General features: G+C 38.0%; 1 pseudogene; it reads right to left on the bottom strand.

The window, feature by feature from the left end:
- Window positions 1-9080: 9080 nt before the first annotated feature.
- Window positions 9081-10630, bottom strand: LOC107041855 (annotated as a pseudogene).
- Window positions 10631-10693: the final 63 nt, after the last annotated feature.

Raw genomic sequence — 10693 nt, 5'->3', positions numbered from 1 at the left:
TCATGGAACAAGTTGTAGTTGACTCAACCGACGTGGATCTTATTCGTATAACCTACTTCTTACCTGTCGTGTCCACGTAATTAATGTTAGCGCTCACCTCGTATAGATTTCAAAGCCACTTCACATATCTAAAATAAAAAATTAATATTTCGAAAGGTACGTAGCCATTCAATTCATTATCATTTTCTGGTAATTTACAAGATTTGCGGCACGATTATTCTCCAACACTCCAACTCATGTTTTAGATGCCAAGTACAGATGATGAGGAGCCTAAAACTCCACCGAAAAACAAGAAAAACTCACACAAAGTTAAAAGAGAAAAAAGGGTCCAGAGTTTTCGAGAGGCTTGGTTATCAATGGCAGAGTTTAAATATTGGCTAGCACCAGTCTCAGGCGACCCACGAAAAGCTAGATGTAAAGTCTGCCTGCGTGATTACACTGCCGATATTTCTGTTCTGAAATCTCATGCAAAGACTGATGCGCACCTAGAGAAAGTCAGTGCAGCCAGTAATCCCAAAATGAAAATGACAGACTTTTTGCAAAAAGAAAATGTAAATAATAAACTAGATGAAGCAGTTAAAAATGCCGAGATAAAATTGGTGGGATTTTTTGGGGAGCACGATGCAGCCTTCAGGGGACTGGATCATCTGTCAGACCTAGTCAAAGAGTGCTTCCCTGATTCACGAATTGCCCAGAATATAGCAGTAAAAAGGACGAAGGGGACCGCAATTATGAAAAATGTGCTTGGAGAGACTGAAAAATGTGTTTTAACTGAGAAATTGAAGAAAACCAAGTTCAGTTTATTAACTGATGAATCGACTGATATCTCATCCACAAAAACCAGCTGTATACTAGTACGATATTATGACGAAGAGAGAGGCTCCATAGTCAGTAATTTTTGGGATCTCGTGCAGGTCTTAAAACCAGGAGGGGTCACAAGTGCAACAGCAGAACATCTTTATCAGAATATATGCCACAGTCTTGAGGAAAGAGGAATCCCCAAGGAGAATTTAGTAGGCTTTGGGTCAGATGGCTGTAATGTGATGATGGGCGGCAAAAATTCAGTTGCAACTCGACTCCTAAGTGATTTCCCTTATATAACTATTCTCAAATGCATTTACCATTCACTGCATTTGTGCGCTTGCGAAGCCTGCGGGAAATTACCATCATCAGCCGAGACTCTGGCGAGGAATATTGCTAATTTTTTTGGTTCGAGTGCTAAGAGGCAATGTGAATTCGTTGAATTTCAAACTTTCACACACAAGGAAATTCACAAGATGCTCCATCCATCCCAAACTCGATGGTTATCCCTATCAGCAGTGGTTGAACGAGTCCTTGAACAGTGGGGAGCACTGCAGTTATATTTTAATGAAAAATGACTCCAAGAGAAACTCCCAGGTGCTGAATCTATTTTCATGGGATTAAATGACCCATTTATGAAACTGTATTATCTGTTTTTGAAATGGGCATTACCAAAATTTACCAAGGTAAATAGATACTTCCAATCTAGTCAAGTGGTTATTACTGACGTCCACGAGGGAATGCAAGAACTCTATAAGGATTTCCTGTCGTCATACATGAAGAGACATTACATCGGCTCCAGGCCACTGTCTGCCATTAACCCAGAAGATGATACACAATTTCTTATGAAGCAACAGATGTATTTGGGGGTATACGTGATGGAAGAGCAAAACAATCCTCTTATCCAAGCTCGCAAGGATTTATTGGATTATTTTCATCATAAATGTCAACTGTTTCTTATTCAGGCATGTGTGGCAATCAGAAAGAGATATGATTTCAATAATCCAGTGATGGAGGGTTTAAAGAAACTGAAGCCAAAATATGCGTTGTCTAGGGTTGCCAGAGAGCAAACTCCATCACTGATCCCTCTGCTCAGATTGCTTCCAAGAATTTGTCCCAAAGAAAATTACCAAGAAGTCGATACTGAGTGGCGAAACTTGCCAATGTACCCATTTGAAGACAATATTAGCAAGGAGGAAATCGATGTATTTTGGGGGAAATTACTATCACTCACCAATGAGGGAAACGAGTATCCATTTCGTAATGTAGTTCGTTGTGATTTGGCAATGTTATCACGCCCCCACTCTCACGCTGATAGTGAGAGAACTTTCTCAAAGATGAATCGCATCAAGACAAAAAGTCGAAATCGATTAATTGTCCCCACGATCAGAGGAACTGTTTTAGCTAGTCAACATGTTACACAGAATGGGGGATGTGTTTTATTTAAACCATCAAAAGAAGCACTTGCTCGCATGACTAAGGATTCTTTGTACGATAAATCGAATGGCTTGAAGAGCAACGTCCCGGGTACTTCGCAAAGCAACTCATTCGCCGTGAGACAGGAAGAAGAGGAGGATATTTATGAAATGTTCAAAGAAGATTAGATTTTTACGGCATATTTGATGCAATCAAATGAACGTATGTGCAACAAAGGATGTATATATATCGTTGGAATAAAAAATCTCTATGTATTATTTAAAAAATGAAAAAAAAAATTATAAAATTTTGTTTATCGACTGGTATCATTTTTTCGTTTGAAATAATAGCATTTCCCCCTCCTTGTACCATGGTACGTGCTCACCGGGTTGGCAACACTGCGGCAGTAGCAGTCCCACTGTGACTGGGACAGCTTCGGGGGGGGATTTTTGTCCTCCTTGTACTCAACGTTTACTTTATGTTTTTCAGTTGATTTATTCGCCGACTAATTAATATTAAGGAATGAAACCAATGCTGTTCGATGGAGAATTAAATTCCCCATCCTTCAACCCCCGTTTCATTCCTTAATCTCTGTAATAAGAAAATTAATATTGCGACGAAAGTCGCGGCGCTATGAAAAACTCAATGGTTTCTCGGCGCAGTGACTCCCGACAACTCGCCCGCTAATTAAAAAATCGTATCTCTGCTCCTAATTAACATTAAGGAATGAAACCAATGCTGTTCGATGGAGAATTAAATTCCCCATCCTTCAACCCCCGTTTCATTCCTTAATCTCTGTAATAAGAAAATTAATATTGCGACGAAAGTCGCGGCGCTATGAAAAACTCAATGGTTTCTCGGCGCAGTGACTCCCGACAACTCGCCCGCTAATTAAAAAATCGTATCTCTGCTCCTAATTAACATTAAGGAATGAAACCAATGCTGTTCGATGGAGAATTAAATTCCCCATCCTTCAACCCCCGTTTCATTCCTTAATCTCTGTAATAAGAAAATTAATATTGCGACGAAAGTCGCGGCGCTATGAAAAACTCAATGGTTTCTCGGCGCAGTGACTCCCGACAACTCGCCCGCTAATTAAAAAATCGTATCTCTGCTCCTAATTAACATTAAGGAATGAAACCAATGCTGTTCGATGGAGAATTAAATTCCCCATCCTTCAACCCCCGTTTCATTCCTTAATCTCTGTAATAAGAAAATTAATATTGCGACGAAAGTCGCGGCGCTATGAAAAACTCAATGGTTTCTCGGCGCAGTGACTCCCGACAACTCGCCCGCTAATTAAAAAATCGTATCTCTGCTCCTAATTAACATTAAGGAATGAAACCAATGCTGTTCGATGGAGAATTAAATTCCCCATCCTTCAACCCCCGTTTCATTCCTTAATCTCTGTAATAAGAAAATTAATATTGCGACGAAAGTCGCGGCGCTATGAAAAACTCAATGGTTTCTCGGCGCAGTGACTCCCGACAACTCGCCCGCTAATTAAAAAATCGTATCTCTGCTCCTAATTAACATTAAGGAATGAAACCAATGCTGTTCGATGGAGAATTAAATTCCCCATCCTTCAACCCCCGTTTCATTCCTTAATCTCTGTAATAAGAAAATTAATATTGCGACGAAAGTCGCGGCGCTATGAAAAACTCAATGGTTTCTCGGCGCAGTGACTCCCGACAACTCGCCCGCTAATTAAAAAATCGTATCTCTGCTCCTAATTAACATTAAGGAATGAAACCAATGCTGTTCGATGGAGAATTAAATTCCCCATCCTTCAACCCCCGTTTCATTCCTTAATCTCTGTAATAAGAAAATTAATATTGCGACGAAAGTCGCGGCGCTATGAAAAACTCAATGGTTTCTCGGCGCAGTGACTCCCGACAACTCGCCCGCTAATTAAAAAATCGTATCTCTGCTCCTAATTAACATTAAGGAATGAAACCAATGCTGTTCGATGGAGAATTAAATTCCCCATCCTTCAACCCCCGTTTCATTCCTTAATCTCTGTAATAAGAAAATTAATATTGCGACGAAAGTCGCGGCGCTATGAAAAACTCAATGGTTTCTCGGCGCAGTGACTCCCGACAACTCGCCCGCTAATTAAAAAATCGTATCTCTGCTCCTAATTAACATTAAGGAATGAAACCAATGCTGTTCGATGGAGAATTAAATTCCCCATCCTTCAACCCCCGTTTCATTCCTTAATCTCTGTAATAAGAAAATTAATATTGCGACGAAAGTCGCGGCGCTATGAAAAACTCAATGGTTTCTCGGCGCAGTGACTCCCGACAACTCGCCCGCTAATTAAAAAATCGTATCTCTGCTCCTAATTAACATTAAGGAATGAAACCAATGCTGTTCGATGGAGAATTAAATTCCCCATCCTTCAACCCCCGTTTCATTCCTTAATCTCTGTAATAAGAAAATTAATATTGCGACGAAAGTCGCGGCGCTATGAAAAACTCAATGGTTTCTCGGCGCAGTGACTCCCGACAACTCGCCCGCTAATTAAAAAATCGTATCTCTGCTCCTAATTAACATTAAGGAATGAAACCAATGCTGTTCGATGGAGAATTAAATTCCCCATCCTTCAACCCCCGTTTCATTCCTTAATCTCTGTAATAAGAAAATTAATATTGCGACGAAAGTCGCGGCGCTATGAAAAACTCAATGGTTTCTCGGCGCAGTGACTCCCGACAACTCGCCCGCTAATTAAAAAATCGTATCTCTGCTCCTAATTAACATTAAGGAATGAAACCAATGCTGTTCGATGGAGAATTAAATTCCCCATCCTTCAACCCCCGTTTCATTCCTTAATCTCTGTAATAAGAAAATTAATATTGCGACGAAAGTCGCGGCGCTATGAAAAACTCAATGGTTTCTCGGCGCAGTGACTCCCGACAACTCGCCCGCTAATTAAAAAATCGTATCTCTGCTCCTAATTAACATTAAGGAATGAAACCAATGCTGTTCGATGGAGAATTAAATTCCCCATCCTTCAACCCCCGTTTCATTCCTTAATCTCTGTAATAAGAAAATTAATATTGCGACGAAAGTCGCGGCGCTATGAAAAACTCAATGGTTTCTCGGCGCAGTGACTCCCGACAACTCGCCCGCTAATTAAAAAATCGTATCTCTGCTCCTAATTAACATTAAGGAATGAAACCAATGCTGTTCGATGGAGAATTAAATTCCCCATCCTTCAACCCCCGTTTCATTCCTTAATCTCTGTAATAAGAAAATTAATATTGCGACGAAAGTCGCGGCGCTATGAAAAACTCAATGGTTTCTCGGCGCAGTGACTCCCGACAACTCGCCCGCTAATTAAAAAATCGTATCTCTGCTCCTAATTAACATTAAGGAATGAAACCAATGCTGTTCGATGGAGAATTAAATTCCCCATCCTTCAACCCCCGTTTCATTCCTTAATCTCTGTAATAAGAAAATTAATATTGCGACGAAAGTCGCGGCGCTATGAAAAACTCAATGGTTTCTCGGCGCAGTGACTCCCGACAACTCGCCCGCTAATTAAAAAATCGTATCTCTGCTCCTAATTAACATTAAGGAATGAAACCAATGCTGTTCGATGGAGAATTAAATTCCCCATCCTTCAACCCCCGTTTCATTCCTTAATCTCTGTAATAAGAAAATTAATATTGCGACGAAAGTCGCGGCGCTATGAAAAACTCAATGGTTTCTCGGCGCAGTGACTCCCGACAACTCGCCCGCTAATTAAAAAATCGTATCTCTGCTCCTAATTAACATTAAGGAATGAAACCAATGCTGTTCGATGGAGAATTAAATTCCCCATCCTTCAACCCCCGTTTCATTCCTTAATCTCTGTAATAAGAAAATTAATATTGCGACGAAAGTCGCGGCGCTATGAAAAACTCAATGGTTTCTCGGCGCAGTGACTCCCGACAACTCGCCCGCTAATTAAAAAATCGTATCTCTGCTCCTAATTAACATTAAGGAATGAAACCAATGCTGTTCGATGGAGAATTAAATTCCCCATCCTTCAACCCCCGTTTCATTCCTTAATCTCTGTAATAAAAAAATAAAAACTGCGATGAAAGTCGCGGCGCTATGAAAAACCTAATGTTTTCTCGACGCAGAGTGACTCCCCAATAATTCGCCCGCTAATTAAAAAATCGTCTCTTTCCTCCTAATTAACATTAAGGAATGAAACCAATGCTGTTCGATGGAGAATTAAATTCCCCATCCTTCAACCCCCGTTTCTCACGGCAATACCATACGACAACAGTTGGTGACCGGGTATTTTGAACAGTAAGTTTATTTTTGTCATGAGGTATTTCATGGCAAATCAATCAATTCCTGCTCATCACCCTATGGAAAGTCAGAGTAATTTCTTTAGGGGTGAAACGAGTTTCAAGAATCCCTGAATTAACTAGCGTTCATATCAACCAAATATAATTTTGCTTGGATTGAATCCTACAGCTTTTCTCCAACGTTATGAACATTGAAATTCAAATTTCCTTCATTAGTGTTGGAAAGTATAAAAAGTTCAATTTAAGTAATAAATGTCGAGGAAATGAAACTCTACTATACCTGTTTATTGTTCTCCATTTTGTTGGAATCTTTAGCGAAGTATTACCATAAAATAACTTGAAAATTTCACATAACTTTTTAAATGATCAACGGAAGAATGTGTAGCAGCATAGTTTACTTCACCAAAGGATTGTCAGCAATGATTCTAAAATTTTACTCAAAAGAAAAAAAACAAGTTACTTCACCGCTCAATTATATAAATTCATATTGTATAAATTCAATAGGTAAAGGATATCGAGTCGATTTTCCATATCTCATTAAATATTGAATTAGCTCGATACTGAATGATTTTAGGGGAAAATATTGAAAGAGCTTTTTTGTAGATAATAAAATTGTCCACGAAAAAAGTTGTTTGATTTTTCCTCCGCAAATCACTCATTAGTGAATCCTGAATTGTTACTCAGCCCCATTTCAACGTGAAAATGGACTGAAAAATGGAATTACTAATGGATTAAAATCTGGAGATTGCAACACCAATAATATAAACAGGCATCATAAAACGATCAACAAGATATCGAGAAAATATAGATGTAGGTTTTCGAAGTTATCACACCCTTCAGAAACCGGTAACTTTGCATGGCGTGAGGATCAGGAGTCAAGTGATCTAACATAGAATATCTCACTTATCCATATTAATGTGATGAGAATTATGATTCTAGATTCTAAAAGAATTTTTATTTTTTGTAGGCTAATTTGAATACATACCGACGTCGGTGGCCGAAGCGGCTAGGTGCGAGCCTAGTGTGCGAAAGGTTGTGAGTTCGATTCCCCGTGGAACCGAGTTTTTCAACCGGAGGCTCCGGCGAGCGGGAGGTCGCTAATATAGTGACCGCCTGTACCGGCATGGGTTTTCTGTAGTTTACCATGCTACTCCTATGTTCTATAGGAGTGTGAATGCGGTGCAGTGTAGAATCCACAGTCGCATGCATAAGGTTGGATAGGGCCGATTAGCCAATCAGAGGGCAGAAAGGGCCGGAATATAAAAAAAAAAAAATTTGAATACATAGGTTCATGTCTCAAACTGAAGGCAATTGTGGAAAACAATGTGGAGAAAAAATTGAGAAGAATGAATTAAACTTCGAATGCACCGAAGTCATAGAAAAATTCTCCATTAATTAACACTGTGATGAATTAGAAAGTATAAGCATATATTTTTTGTAATACTCAGGGCTGTCTCCTAAATTAAAACAATTAAATATGTATTTCAATTGTTATTTATTTATTGGAAACGTCTGCTCATCAACCACGAATTCCAACGGACTCCTTTCAATAGCAGGAGTTCGAAAAAAGAAACAAGATACAAAATGCGAAAGTAAACAGTTTTCATAATGTTAGATGCAGAATACCATCCTCCATTTCATATTAACTGGATGTATTTAAATATTATATTGAACACTTCATGAACAGCTTAACATTTCAATTAACATTAGATTATCACACGTCGTGGAATGAAGGTACTTTTGTCTTTTAACTGTAATTAAATAGTAAGTATCTGACAGTCCATAACGTACTACTGGGGGAAAAGACTAAATCTTTTCTTCCCTTATTTTTGGCCACAACTCATGAAAAATTATTCCTCGCAACATACATTAACATTGCATTTTTATGTCAGGAACTCGATTTTATCACTATCTTACTCTTTACATTGATATTCTAATGTCTACGATACCATGAGATCTGTTCTGTACAGAATTGCGAATGACTAACGATCCCCTTATAACTAGAATCAAACAATTGAATTTTTATATTACTAATGTTCAATATCAGTAATGCTTTGACTACAAAATAGTTATATTAAATGTATTGAACTTCCTGGAAAAAAGAATAAGAACTTCCTTCGAAAAGACGTTTAGGAATGGTTTCAGTGGGTTTTGAACGTGCTCTTTGTATATAAATAAAAATAGACAGTAATGCATGAATTGCACATTGCTACTCATGCATAAAAACTACGTGAACATCAAATTATAATAATCACTTCTCCATATCTTTATGACTCATTACTCTGCAGTTATTTGACATGTCAGACAACTCTCATCGGAAGTAATAATCATTTAAGTTACAGCTCAAAAATATTTTGTACTTGACACCTTTCAATCCCTGTAATTTTTCATTCCAAAGAAATTTCGATTATTAATACTTCCATTTTAATAATCTTCATAGTAACTTCCCCATGCAGAGGCTAACATCTCGATGAATCTATTTTTCTATAACAAGAAAAACCGGAACTTTTCTTCAATACGTATTACGAAAATCTAACGTTTGGCAACTCTTCTTTGGTTTTACTCATTCATTTGTTCATTCCCCCTCTGTTGTTCTTTTAATTTATTCTTCATATCCTCCAATTTCAATCTTTTCTTCTCCAATTGCAGCTGTAGCAAATCATTTTTGAGATCCAATCTCTTGACTTAGTGATCCAATCTCTTGACTTTTAGGCGTTCTTTATGGAGTTTAGTTCTGTTGATTTCAATGTTGATTTTGTTCTCGACAGAACAGCTCTCGGTTTCCTGTTGGAAGTTGATCCCATTATGAGGTCCATCAAGAATGTTTGGAGAACAACGAAACTAATTTTGCATGTCGATCCTTTTTTCCTACTCTGACTGGAGTTCCGATTCATCCAAAATGAAATTTAAAAAATTAGTAATGGTCTCAATGATTGCACGATAGTTAAGAGAAGTAATTCGTGTCACCTTCGAGGGAACAGAGTTTTTCTCCACCTTCTTAAGGTCGACAAATTCATGTGGCTGCACAAAGTCTGTATCCTCATTAATATCCTCAAAACCTTTTTCATCATCAACAAAATCCACTTTCTTAATTTCTTGCTTCAGTCCAGTTGTATCATCAGGCTTCAGTATTTTCATCATTTGCTCAGCTAGAGGTGAACTCACAGGTTTTTGCAGGTTCTTCACAGACATTTTTGACCAGTCTGGAAGTTGCCCGGAGTCTCGAAGATATCTATGAATGTCCTTATTCCCTGCAATTGGATCCTCCAGTTCATCATCATCGTCACCCACAATGAATAGAGCATCTGAATTATAGGGATTTTTGAGGGGCTCTATCTGACGCCCAATCACCTTTAATATTTCCTCCATGAGCGGGTCGGATTAAAAATTTTTGATGTCACCTCCTACAATCGATAATAACTATTAGTAACTCCTCATCATCTATTGAATAGTTCCTCAGATCTAGGAAAGACTATCAAGAGTTTCACTAATCACGGAAAATGTAATTTCGAATTTTTAACTGCAATATAAAAAATTCTGTACACGTACAGAGTGAAGAAGAGTCATGAACAGGGCCATTCATTTTCTAAAAAATCTATCCAACTTTAATGGACGTGTCATTAATGGACAGAGACGTGTCATTTTTTAATGGACGTGTCATTTTCAGAGGAACTCCATTGAATTCAAGTAAGGGGGGAGGGGAAAATAATCATGAAATTTCGAATCCCCTTGAAGTGGAATCGAGCTCAACATTTTCACGTGATACGAATGAGAGGATTCGTTAAGTCACTTCAACTTGCAATCAAAACATGGGCATTGAGCATCAAATTTTGTTGAATTAACATTAAATTGCAAATTCAAGAATAACTTTTCATGATTTCTATTGATTTCTATGGAATAACTGCCCGAAAAATCACAGTTTTCGATTATTTTTTTAACGAAATTTTGAATTTTCAATGAGGAAATTTCAACTGAAATTTGTTATTATCACTTCATCATATTTTTTGTCGGCAAAATTTACCTGTTTTCACGTTCTCGCTATATTCTGCTGCCACATAACTCTTGCCCTTGTTCCTTAAATTGTTCCAAAAATTTTTCAACATGTCAAGAGTACGGGGTCATAAGAAATTTTTCAATAGAACAATATCTATTTTAAACAAGTTAAAAATTGC

Source organism: Diachasma alloeum, unplaced genomic scaffold, assembly GCF_001412515.2.
Source record: "Diachasma alloeum isolate Michigan unplaced genomic scaffold, Dall2.0 Dall_scaffold_00382, whole genome shotgun sequence".
Taxonomy (NCBI): domain Eukaryota; kingdom Metazoa; phylum Arthropoda; class Insecta; order Hymenoptera; family Braconidae; genus Diachasma; species Diachasma alloeum.
Note: the sequence above shows the minus strand (reverse complement) of the source record. Positions and strands in the feature narration are given on the sequence as shown.